The sequence below is a fragment of the Argopecten irradians genome, chromosome 15, assembly GCF_041381155.1.
Source record: "Argopecten irradians isolate NY chromosome 15, Ai_NY, whole genome shotgun sequence".
In the NCBI taxonomy this organism is placed as follows: Eukaryota; Metazoa; Mollusca; class Bivalvia; order Pectinida; family Pectinidae; genus Argopecten; species Argopecten irradians.
In genome coordinates, this window is record NC_091148.1 from 2,305,427 (window position 1) to 2,317,545 (window position 12,119).

General features: G+C 38.9%; 1 pseudogene; it reads right to left on the minus strand.

Annotated features, from left to right (window-relative positions):
- LOC138308531 (prolyl 4-hydroxylase subunit alpha-1-like) overlaps positions 1-12,119 on the minus strand; it is a 42,448-nt pseudogene that overhangs the window by 2,874 nt on the left and 27,455 nt on the right.

A 12,119-nucleotide genomic window follows, 5' to 3' on the forward strand; every position in this document is an offset into this window, starting at 1 on the left:
GTGCACCACCTCCTTTTCTTTTCTTTTGAGAACATTGTGTATAATGATTATGACGCTCTTTCTTACCCCATTTGTTACCTAGCAGAACTGGACATCCAGCATGCATCATCCTGCTATTGGCGGAGCCATTCGGAAGCGTGTTGTACCAAAATACTGCAGATCCCTGATAAAGCATAGCACAATAGCCAAACATAATGTGGTCTGTACTGTTGGTTTAATTTATATAGTCAATAAAATGTGAAACATTCAATGTAAAGTTGGAGTAAAATAGAAGGAAACGTAATTACACAAATAAGTTACTTGATATTACATTATGATATAAGAAAACGAAGGTACCTCTGTAACTGGTACACGTGCTTTTAGTAGTGGAAACACGGTGGCGCCCCCTGCTGTCACTGGACTTAGCTAAAAGAATAAGCATCACAATATAATAAAAAAAAATAGATTCATCACAATATATGGTCATACGTGTTGTATTATGAATGTATATATATTTGTAGTATTGATGCTAATATGTTGTAAGTTATATAAGATATAACGAAAACTTACCAAAAAAACACGCACAAAGTTCAAATAAAAACAAAATGGATGACAAAAATATATGTTTGTGTAAATAATGAGTAATAAATAGTTATGAAGATTTTTTAATGAACCTCTCTTGGTGATAGGAGGTTAGGCAATATCAAATTAGGTCAGACTGATCCCAGGGTACTGTATTCCGTCTTTGCAAATTACAGAGTTAGGTCCCTTGCGGGTAGGTATCGATTGTTACGTCATTATTTTGTGAGCACAATTCACGCCGTTTTTGCCGAAAAGTATGACGCTACGCTCGCAAACACATGACGTCTCAATCAAAACCTACCCGCAAGGGCAGATAACTCTGTGATATGCAATTACAGAATTTGTTGTTGTTATAACAGCAGAAGAAAACATATATATAAGAATCATATTTCTAAACTGAGTAAACTCACATAAAACATCCAGGTAGCTATTCTGTCTCCCGAATCAGTAATTTCCTCAGCTTCTGGTAAGCCCCCTCTCACCCATAAAGGCTTGCCCTGTAATATCACCAAATGTGGCCAATAAACCTGATTTTTATCGTCAAAATATAACGTTATTTGACGACGTCACGAATATATAAGGCGCGACGTCAGGAATCCATTTTATAGTCATAATAAAGATGATACTTTTTTGAATCGCAAAATACACAAATTTCAAGTATTTTGACATTAAAATGAAAAGAGTAAAACGTTATCCTTATTATTTCTTCTTTCTAAATATATTTTAGTCGCATTGTTAAGCCATCATATTACCGGACAATTGATATTTTACTAGTACAATCGCGGAGATGCGTAGAAATGCGTATATGTGCAGTAAGGATTTAAGGAATGTTTACTTTGTATTGTGTAGATAACACTTATTCATTCCAATAATACATACAAATTGTAAAAGTGAAGTAGAAGTAAAATCAGTCTAAAATATTTTTTAAGAAAATACGGCCAAAACAGTGTAACGTCCGCTAAAATACGCAAACAGCGTATGCATATCAATTTATCCCCAAAAATGTATAAATTTACATAGCGAAAATGAATTAATGATAATTGTTTAATGAACTGAAAAGTAGTTTTAATTATAAACTAGTACCGTATCATATATGTTAACAATGAAGAGACAGATAGTTTAACATATGACGTATTGATGTCAGTAGTACGTACAGTACCACGTGGACGTTATAGTTTAAGATATGCCGTAATGATGTCAGTAGTACGTACAGTACCACGTGGACGTTATAGTTTAAGATATGCCGTATTGATGTCAGTAGTACGTACAGTACCACGTGGACGTTATAGTTTAAGATATGCCGTAATGATGTCAGTAGTACGTACAGTACCACGTGGACGTTATAGTTTAAGATATGCCGTATTGATGTCAGTAGTACGTACAGTACCACGTGGACGTTATAGTTTAAGATATGACGTATTGATGATGTCAGTAGTACGTACAGTACCACGTGGACGTTATAGTTTAAGATATGCCGTATTGATGTCAGTAGTACGTACAGTACCACGTGGACGTTATAGTTTAAGATATGCCGTAATGATGTCAGTAGTACGTACAGTACCACGTGGACGTTATAGTTTAAGATATGCCGTAATGATGTCAGTAGTACGTACAGTACCACGTGGACGTTATAGTTTTAAGATATGACGTAATGATGTCAGTAGTACGTACAGTACCACGTGGACGTTATAGTTTAACATATGACGTAATGATGTCAGTAGTACGTACAGTACCACGTGGACGTTATAGTTTAAGATATGACGTATTGATGTCAGTAGTACGTACAGTACCACGTGGACGTTATAGTTTAAGATATGCCGTATGATGTCAGTAGTTACGTTAGCCAGTACCACGTGGACGTTATAGTTTAAGATATGACGTAATGATGTCAGTAGTACGTACAGTACCACGTGGACGTTATAGTTTAAGATATGCCGTATTGATGTCAGTAGTACGTACAGTACCACGTGGACGTTATAGTTTAAGATATGACGTATTGATGTCAGTAGTACGTACAGTACCACGTGGACGTTATAGTTTAAGATATGACGTATTGATGTCAGTAGTACGTACAGTACCACGTGGACGTTATAGTTTAAGATATGACGTATTGATGTCAGTAGTACGTACAGTACCACGTGGACGTTATAGTTTAAGATATGACGTATTGATGTCAGTAGTACGTACAGTACCACGTGGACGTTATAGTTTAAGATATGACGTAGTGATGTCAGTAGTACGTACAGTACCACGTGGACGTTATAGTTTAAGATATAGATATGACGTAATTGATGTCAGTAGTACGTACAGTACCACGTGGACGTCATAGTTTAAGATATGACGTATATGATGTCAGTAGTACGTACAGTACCACGTGGACGTTATAGTTTAAGATATGACGTAATGATGTCAGTAGTACGTACAGTACCACGTGGACGTTATAGTTTAAGATATGACGTAATGATGTCAGTAGTACGTACAGTACCACGTGGACGTTATAGTTTAAGATATGACGTATTGATGTCAGTAGTACGTACAGTACCACGTGGACGTTATAGTTTAAGATATGACGTAATTGATGTCAGTAGTACGTACAGTACCACGTGGACGTTATAGTTTAGTTTAGATATGTACGTGTGATGTCAGTATCGTATCAGTACGTACAGTACCACGTGGACGTTATAGTTTAAGATATGCCGTAATGATGTCAGTAGTACGTACAGTACCACGTGGACGTTATAGTTTAAGATATGACGTAATGATGTCAGTAGTACGTACAGTACCACGTGGACGTTATAGTTTAAGATATGCCGTAATGATGTCAGTAGTACGTACAGTACCACGTGGACGTTATAGTTTAAGATATGCCGTAATGATGTCAGTAGTACGTACAGTACCACGTGGACGTTATAGTTTAGATATGACGTATTGATAGTAGTACGTACAGTACCACGTGGACGTTATAGTTTAAGATATGACGTAATGATGTCAGTAGTACGTTACAGTACCACGTGGACGTTATAGTTTAAGATATGCCGTAATGATGTCAGTAGTACGTACAGTACCACGTGGACGTTATAGTTTAAGATATGCCGTATTGATGTCAGTAGTACGTACAGTACCACGTGATGTCAGTAGTACGTACGTCCGTTATAGTTTAAGATATGCCGTAATGATGTCAGTAGTACGTACAGTACCACGTGGACGTTATAGTTTAAGAGTAATATGACGTGTACCACCGTGGTCGTTATAGTTTTAAGATATGACGTAGTGATGTCAGTAGTACGTACAGTACCACGTGGACGTTATAGTTTAAGATATGCCGTATTGATGTCCAGTAGTACGTACAGTACCACGTGGACGTTATAGTTTAAGATATGCCGTAATGATGTCAGTAGTACGTACAGTACCACGTGGACGTTATAGTTTAAGATATGACGTAATGATGTCCCAGTACGTACAGTACCACGTGGACGTTATAGTTTAAGATATGCCGTAATGATGTCAGTAGTACGTACAGTACCACGTGGACGTTATAGTTTAAGATATGACGTAATGATGTCAGTAGTACGTACAGTACCACGTGGACGTTTAGTAGTTTAAGATATGGACGTAATGATGTCAGTAGTACGTACAGTACCACGTGGACGTTATAGTTTTAAGATATGACGTAGTGATGTCAGTAGTACGTACAGTACCACGTGGACGTTATAGTTTAAGATATATGACGTAATGATGTCAGTAGTACGTACAGTACCACGTGGACGTTATAGTTTAAGATATGCCGTAATGATGTCAGTAGTACGTACAGTACCACGTGGACGTTATAGTTTAAGATATGACGTATTGATGTCAGTAGTACGTACAGTACCACGTGGACGTTATAGTTTAAGATATGACGTATTGATGTCAGTAGTACGTACAGTACCACGTGGACGTTATAGTTTAAGATATGACGTATTGATGTCAGTAGTACGTACAGTACCACGTGGACGTTATAGTTTAAGATATGACGTAGTGATGTCAGTAGTACGTACAGTACCACGTGGACGTTATAGTTTAAGATATGACGTATTGATGTCAGTAGTACACGTACAGTACCACGTGGACGTTATAGTTTAAGATATGCCGTATGATGTCAGTAGTACGTACAGTACCACGTGGACGTTATAGTTTAAGATATGCCGTAATGATGTCAGTAGTACGTACAGTACCACGTGGACGTTATAGTTTAAGATATGACGTAATGATGTCAGTAGTACGTACAGTACCACGTGGACGTTATAGTTTAAGATATGCCGTAATGATGTCAGTAGTACGTACAGTACCACGTGGACGTTATAGTTTAAGATATGCCGTAATGATGTCAGTAGTACGTACAGTACCACGTGGACGTTATAGTTTAAGATATGACGTATTGATGTCAGTAGTACGTACAGTACCACGTGGACGTTATAGTTTAAGATATGCCGTAATGATGTCAGTAGTACGTACAGTACCACGTGGACGTTATAGTTTAAGATATGACGTAATGATGTCAGTAGTACGTACAGTACCACGTGGACGTTATAGTTTAAGATATGACGTAATGATGTCAGTAGTACGTACAGTACCACGTGGACGTTATAGTTTAAGATATGACGTAATGATGTCAGTAGTACGTACAGTACCACGTGGACGTTATAGTTTAAGATATGCCGTAATGATGTCAGTAGTACGTACAGTACCACGTGGACGTTATAGTTTTAGATGTCAGTATGTACCACGTGACGTTATAGTTAAATATGACGTGTCAGTAGTAGTACGTACAGTACCACGTGGACGTTATAGTTTAAGATATGCCGTAATGATGTCAGTAGTACGTACAGTACCACGTGGACGTTATAGTTTAAGATATGACGTAATGATGTCAGTAGTACGTACAGTACCACGTGGACGTTATAGTTTAAGATATGACGTAATGATGTCAGTAGTACGTACAGTACCACGTGGTCGTTATAGAGGTCATATCTCCACCCAAGCCGTAGTTCACTACCTGTAACACAAATCTTACAGCTAGAGTATCTTACACGAGTGAGAAATAGAGGATCTTACACGAGAGAGAACTAGAGGATCTTACACGAGTGAAAAATAGAGGATCTTACATGAGTGAGAAATAGAGGATCTTACACGAGTGAGAAATACAGGATCTTACACGAGTGAGAAATAGAGGATCTTACACGAGTGAGAAATACAGGATCTTACACGAGTGAGAAATACAGGATCTTACTCGAGTGAGAAATACAGGATCTTACATGAGCGAGAAACAGAGGATCTTACACAAGTGAGATATAGAGGATCTTACACAAGTGAGAAATACAGGATCTTACACGAGTGAGAAATAGAGGATCTTACACGAGTGAGAAATACAGGATCTTACACGAGTGAGAATTACAGGATCTCACACGAGTGAGAAATACAGGATCTTACTCGAGTGAGAAATACAGGATCTTACACAAGTGAGAAATACAGGATCTTACACGAGTGGAAATACAGGATCTTACATAAGTGAGAAATAGAGGATCTTACACGAGTAGAAATACAGGATCTTACACGAGTGAGAAATACAGGATCTTACTCGAGTGAGAAATACAGGATCTTACATGAGCGAGAATACAGAGGATCTTACACAAGTGAGATATAGAGGATCTTACACAAGTGAGAAATAGAGGATCTTACACGAGTGAGAAATAGAGGATCTTACACGAGTGAGAAATACAGGATCTTACACGAGTGAGAAATAGAGGATCTTACACGAGTGAGAAATACAGGATCTTACACGAGTGAGAAATACAGGATCTTACTCGAGTGAGAAATAGAGGATCTTACACGAGTGAGAAATAGAGGATCTTACACGAGTGAGAAATAGAGGATCTTACACGAGTGAGAAATACAGGATCTTACACGAGTGAGAAATACAGGATCTTACACGAGTGAGAAATACAGGATCTTACACGAGTGAGAAATAGAGGATCTTACACGAGTGAGAAATAGAGGATCTTACACGAGTGAGAAATAGAGGATCTTACACGAGTGAGAAATAGAGGATCTTACACGAGTGAGAAATACAGGATCTTACACGAGTGAGAAATACAGGATCTTACACGAGTGAGAAATAGAGGATCTTACACGAGTGAGAAATAGAGGATCTTACACGAGTGAGAAATACAGGATCTTACACGAGTGAGAAATAGAGGATCTTACACAAGTGAGAAATAGAGGATCTTACACGAGTGAGAAATACAGGATCTTACACGAGTGAGAAATACAGGATCTTACACGAGTGAGAAATACAGGATCTTACACAAGTGAGAAATACAGAGGATCTTACACGAGTGAGAAATACAGGATCTTACACGAGTGAGAAATACAGGATCTTACACGAGTGAGAAATACAGGATCTTACACGAGTGAGAAATAGAGGATCTTAACACGAGTGAGAAATACAGGATCTTACACGAGTGAGAAATAGAGGATCTTACACGAGTGAGAAATACAGGATCTTACACGAGTGAGAAATACAGGATCTTACACGAGTGAGAAATAGAGGATCTTACACGAGTGAGAAATACAGGATCTTACACGAGTGAGAAATACAGGATCTTACACAAGTGAGAAATACAGGATCTTACACGAGTGAGAAATACAGGATCTTACACGAGTGAGAAATAGAGGATCTTACATGAGTGAGAAATAGAGGATCTTACACGAGTGAGAAATACAGGATCTTACACGAGTGAGAAATACAGGATCTTACACGAGTGAGAAATACAGGATCTTACACGAGTGAGAAATACAGGATCTTACACGAGTGAGAAATACAGGATCTTACACGAGTGAGAAATAGAGGATCTTACACGAGTGAGAAATACAGGATCTTACATGAGTGAGAAATACAGGATCTTACACGAGTGAGAAATACAGGATCTTACACGAGTGAGAAATACAGGATCTTACACGAGTGAGAAATACAGGATCTTACACGAGTGAGAAATAGAGGATCTTACACGAGTGAGAAATAGAGGATCTTACACGAGTGAGAAATACAGGATCTTACACGAGTGAGAAATACAGGATCTTACACAAGTGAGAAATAGAGGATCTTACACGAGTGAGAAATAGAGGATCTTACACGAGTGAGAAATACAGGATCTTACATGAGTGAGAAATACAGGATCTTACACAAGTGAGAAATACAGGATCTTACTCGAGTGAGAAATACAGGATCTTACACGAGTGAGAAATACAGGATCTTACACGAGTGAGAAATACAGGATCTTACTCGAGTAAGAAATAGAGGATCTAACACGAGTGAGAAATAGAGGATCTTACTCGAGTGAGAAATAGAGGATCTTACACGAGTGAGAAATAGAGGATCTTACACGAGTGAGAAATAGAGGATCTTACACGAGTGAGAAATAGAGGATCTTACACGAGTGAGAAATAGAGGGATCTTACACAAGTGGGAAATAGAGGATCTTACACGAGTGAGAAATACAGGATCTTACATGAGTGAGAAATTGAGGATCTTACACAAGTGGGAAATAGAGGATCTTACACAAGTGACTACATGTGCGTAATATTAAATTTATCAAACGAGTTCAATAATTTGATATGCCACTGGCCTTTAGACGAGTGGCATATCAAATTATTTAACGAGTGTATGATTCTATTTATCACATAACTTTTATTTATAGTTATGTAAGGGAAACTTTTAAATTTTGCCTCTATATATCAAACAGTAGAAATCTGGCTCGGATGTGACTTTTTCGTCTACAGAGACAAGCATGCGACGTCATATAAAGATTATGACGTCAAAACTACCTGTGACGTCACAAAAGTGTTATCACATACGATATTTATTACATGCAGTTATGTGATAAAAGAAGCACAAAGTATGACTGAAACATGAATGGCAAATGATTCACTGAAAACCACAAACAAGATTGCGTACTGTCTATATATTAACCTCACTGTATAATACCAAACCGACACAGGGTACTGTCTCTATGAAAAGTATATATATGTATTGATATATTACTTGGTAACGTTCCACGCTGCTGAGATGTTCCCGGAATGTTGTGTCCAGACCAGTGACGCTGGCTATTCGTCTGTTCAAGCGCAGTAACACAGGGTTATCTGTATCCTTAAGCCAAGCCCTGAGAAAATGATTTGAAATATGTAAATGAATTAGGAAGCTGAATATAATAAAATAAAATACAAACAAGTCTTCGTCGTTTATATATGATGCACTTACATTTTGGATCGCAGAGTGTAATTGGATCTAGATAAAGACAGTATATGGATATTATAATTTACTCGCAACTGCCGCACACACTGACTGATTACTACTGCCGATAATCTACGAAAGGCTTTATCCGTCAATACGTAACAATTAGAGCGGTATAATCGGACCATCCTTCAGTTCATACGCTGTTTCTTAAATGAACAGCAATGCAGTTTGGATCTCCATTTGCAGCAATTGGCAGTTGAAATTCGGGCTACGTAGCAGCGGTTTTGTCCCGAATAGAAGCGATTGATGCTGGGTAGAGAGAGTGTGCTGGATGTCTTCCTAGGTACCTTGCCACTGAACGCAAGTAACCGTCAGAATATGTTCAGTCACTACAGGCTACAATACAGAGCGTTCATCAAATAGCTCAAGAAAAACTAACTGCCACGCAGGGCCGACAATAACGTTCATATGAACACCTGAACCAGAAGTGGTATGGAGTTGGGAATGTGGTACTTAAGATTGACTCGTCTACAAAGGTAGGGCAAAGTAAAAAGCTCAAACCACCCTGGATGGGTCCATACATACTAACTGCCGTTAAGTCCACGGTTCTATACCAAATTGTGGACAGGAAAATTACCTGATTATCTGATCTTCGGTCTATATAGGTAACAATACCTCTTGACCTCCTCAATTTAGACTTGAGTCACTTGATTTTCACAAGGGAGACTGTGGTTCATAATGACCGCCTCAAGACTTGTGGAGACATTCTCTGCCAAGCTGCTGAAGCATAGCCAGTAGACTCATCTGCCAGCGAAGACATACAGTTAACCCAGGGACTTGTATCGATCAGGTCGGGGTCACAACAGGAGTTGCCTGGTTCCCATACCGCAGATGCGGCAAGTCCATCAAAAGGCAAATCTGGAGGCAGACAGAGAAGTGTGCCCAGATACATGCCCGACTATCAACTGGGTGTTGGATGAGGGGACTCTCACCACAGAGGAATCTTTTATTTAGTGTTGACATATATGTCACCGCATCTAATAAAACGGGGAGGAATGCAGTGAAATCGGATCTCCCGTTTAACGCTGTAGTTGTGCAGTGAAATGGATCTCCCTTATAACGCTGTAGTTACGTCGTGAAATGGGACATCCTAGTATAAAGCTAAGAAGACAACTCGTCCCATAAATATGAAATACATTAGTCAATTCGGCAACGGTATAAAGTCTACAGTTTGTCGCGTAAGTGAATGTGCGGGTGTTTATAGCTCCGGTTACTACTGTGTGCATAGATCTTATAGGATTGTTGATACACAACAGTACTTACGTTTGGCTAACACGTGACTGTGTCACAAAGGAATGGCCACTTCCGGTGTAAATCTGGGAAAATGCCAACTGGAACGAATATAATATAATACAAGTATTAGCTTCCCAAAAAGCTAGGTGGGCTACGCGAAAGCTTAACCCTTTGATTGGACAGAATATGGAAATTAAACAATGATATGATAATATTGTTTAGCAATTTTAATTGTTCTGTTTAATTTGTGAGCTTGTGTTAGTGCAAGGTAGCCAGGTCTAGTACAGACGAAGAGTGTTATTAATACTTTTGCTTCCAACAAATTAAAAAGGGTTTTATCCAGAGATTGCTAAGCTCAGAGTAAAGGCAAAGAAAATATTGAACTTAATCTAATATGTTTCTATGTGTTTCTATGGTCCGTTTTCATTCCGCTTTAGTATGTACTGTCATCCCGCATTTTAGTATGTTCCCTGTCCCGTTAATAATTATATGATTATTAATGTTACACGATGGTGATCTAAATTAAATAAGAAATATAAAAGTAATGTCTCGAACATGGTATACTACTACAGATATATTTGTTCCATCTGTAAATGGAACCAGATTTAATTAAAATGCCCGATAAATTTCTAGTACATCCTTATTCAGAATACTTTTACCACGAATGCTTGTTCTACACTGAAATCTAATTAACGGATGCAAGCGCACATGTGACCATACTTTATCAGGAAGATAGCGTCCGAATCCGGACAGATTAAAGTCTGTTTCCGTAATTCGTTTTAATATTACTTCAACAGGCAGTGCTTGTAACACATCGAACATCCATCTGATTCAAGCGTTCTTGCTACATGGCTATCCTGCAAGATGGCGGGATTTGCATCCGATTCTAACTGCTACGCCTCTTGAAGCGGCGTAGCAACAAACGGCGTAGCAAAAAGAATGGTTTAATGATAATGTCAAATGTACATGTCAATATCAAAACATCAGAGGAACACAATATAGCGAGCTGTGAATAAGGGCTTAATGGATCATGTGTAACAGTTATACAGAACCATGAAAAATGCACTATAGCCGTATAGAATTGCTCTGAAAAACAAATAATATTGGAAATACCAGGTAGTCGATTATAAAAAAATGCGATAATGGAAATACACTGTCCTTATGGATAACAAAGGATATATAACACAAACATACCGAGCCGTTAGCCTGCTGACGTACAACGTCTATCTCGCGTCTGGAAATGACGTCATGATAAATGACTATGATAGGTTTTATATTAACCACTTCCGTTTTGATCCTTATAAATTTTACACGTGTTTCCTTCATGTAACACTTCAGTTTAGACTGTGCTTTTGGTGACTGAAACAAAAGAGTAGCTAGTAGAGTGACTAGTGATAATTATTTAAGTAGTGATATATGTTTAACTTCATAGGGGTATGAAAGATATCTTGTTTGTAAACTGTGTGAATCCGCTTAGCGGATTCTCACAAAAGTTTGCAAACAAAATTTATTTCACAACGCGATGAAGTTTTAAAAAAAAGTTACATCAATGCTTATAATTAATTTTCGTACTTTTTAATAACATAAAATACGTTTAAACGTACGATTCGATTGGTTTTCCAATGGATTATTTTAATGATGGTATATAATTTCGACGAGATCAGATACTAACTTCCCGACAACCCACCATTCTCAACCCTCATGCCACGCCCACGCTAGGTCCCATCCCACGCTAGGCCCCATTCCACGCTAGGCCCCACCCTCACGCCATGCCCCGACCTCCACGCCATGCCCTTCCAATCCCTCATTCACCATCCTCCGCCCAAACGCTACGCCCCATCCCACGCTAGGCCCCATCCCACGCTAGGCCCCACCCTCACGCCCACCCTCACGCCATGCCCGACCTCCACGCCATGCCCTTCCAATCCCCACGTCATTCACCATCCTCCACCCCATCCCACGCCAAGTCCCACCCTCACGCCATGCCCAACAT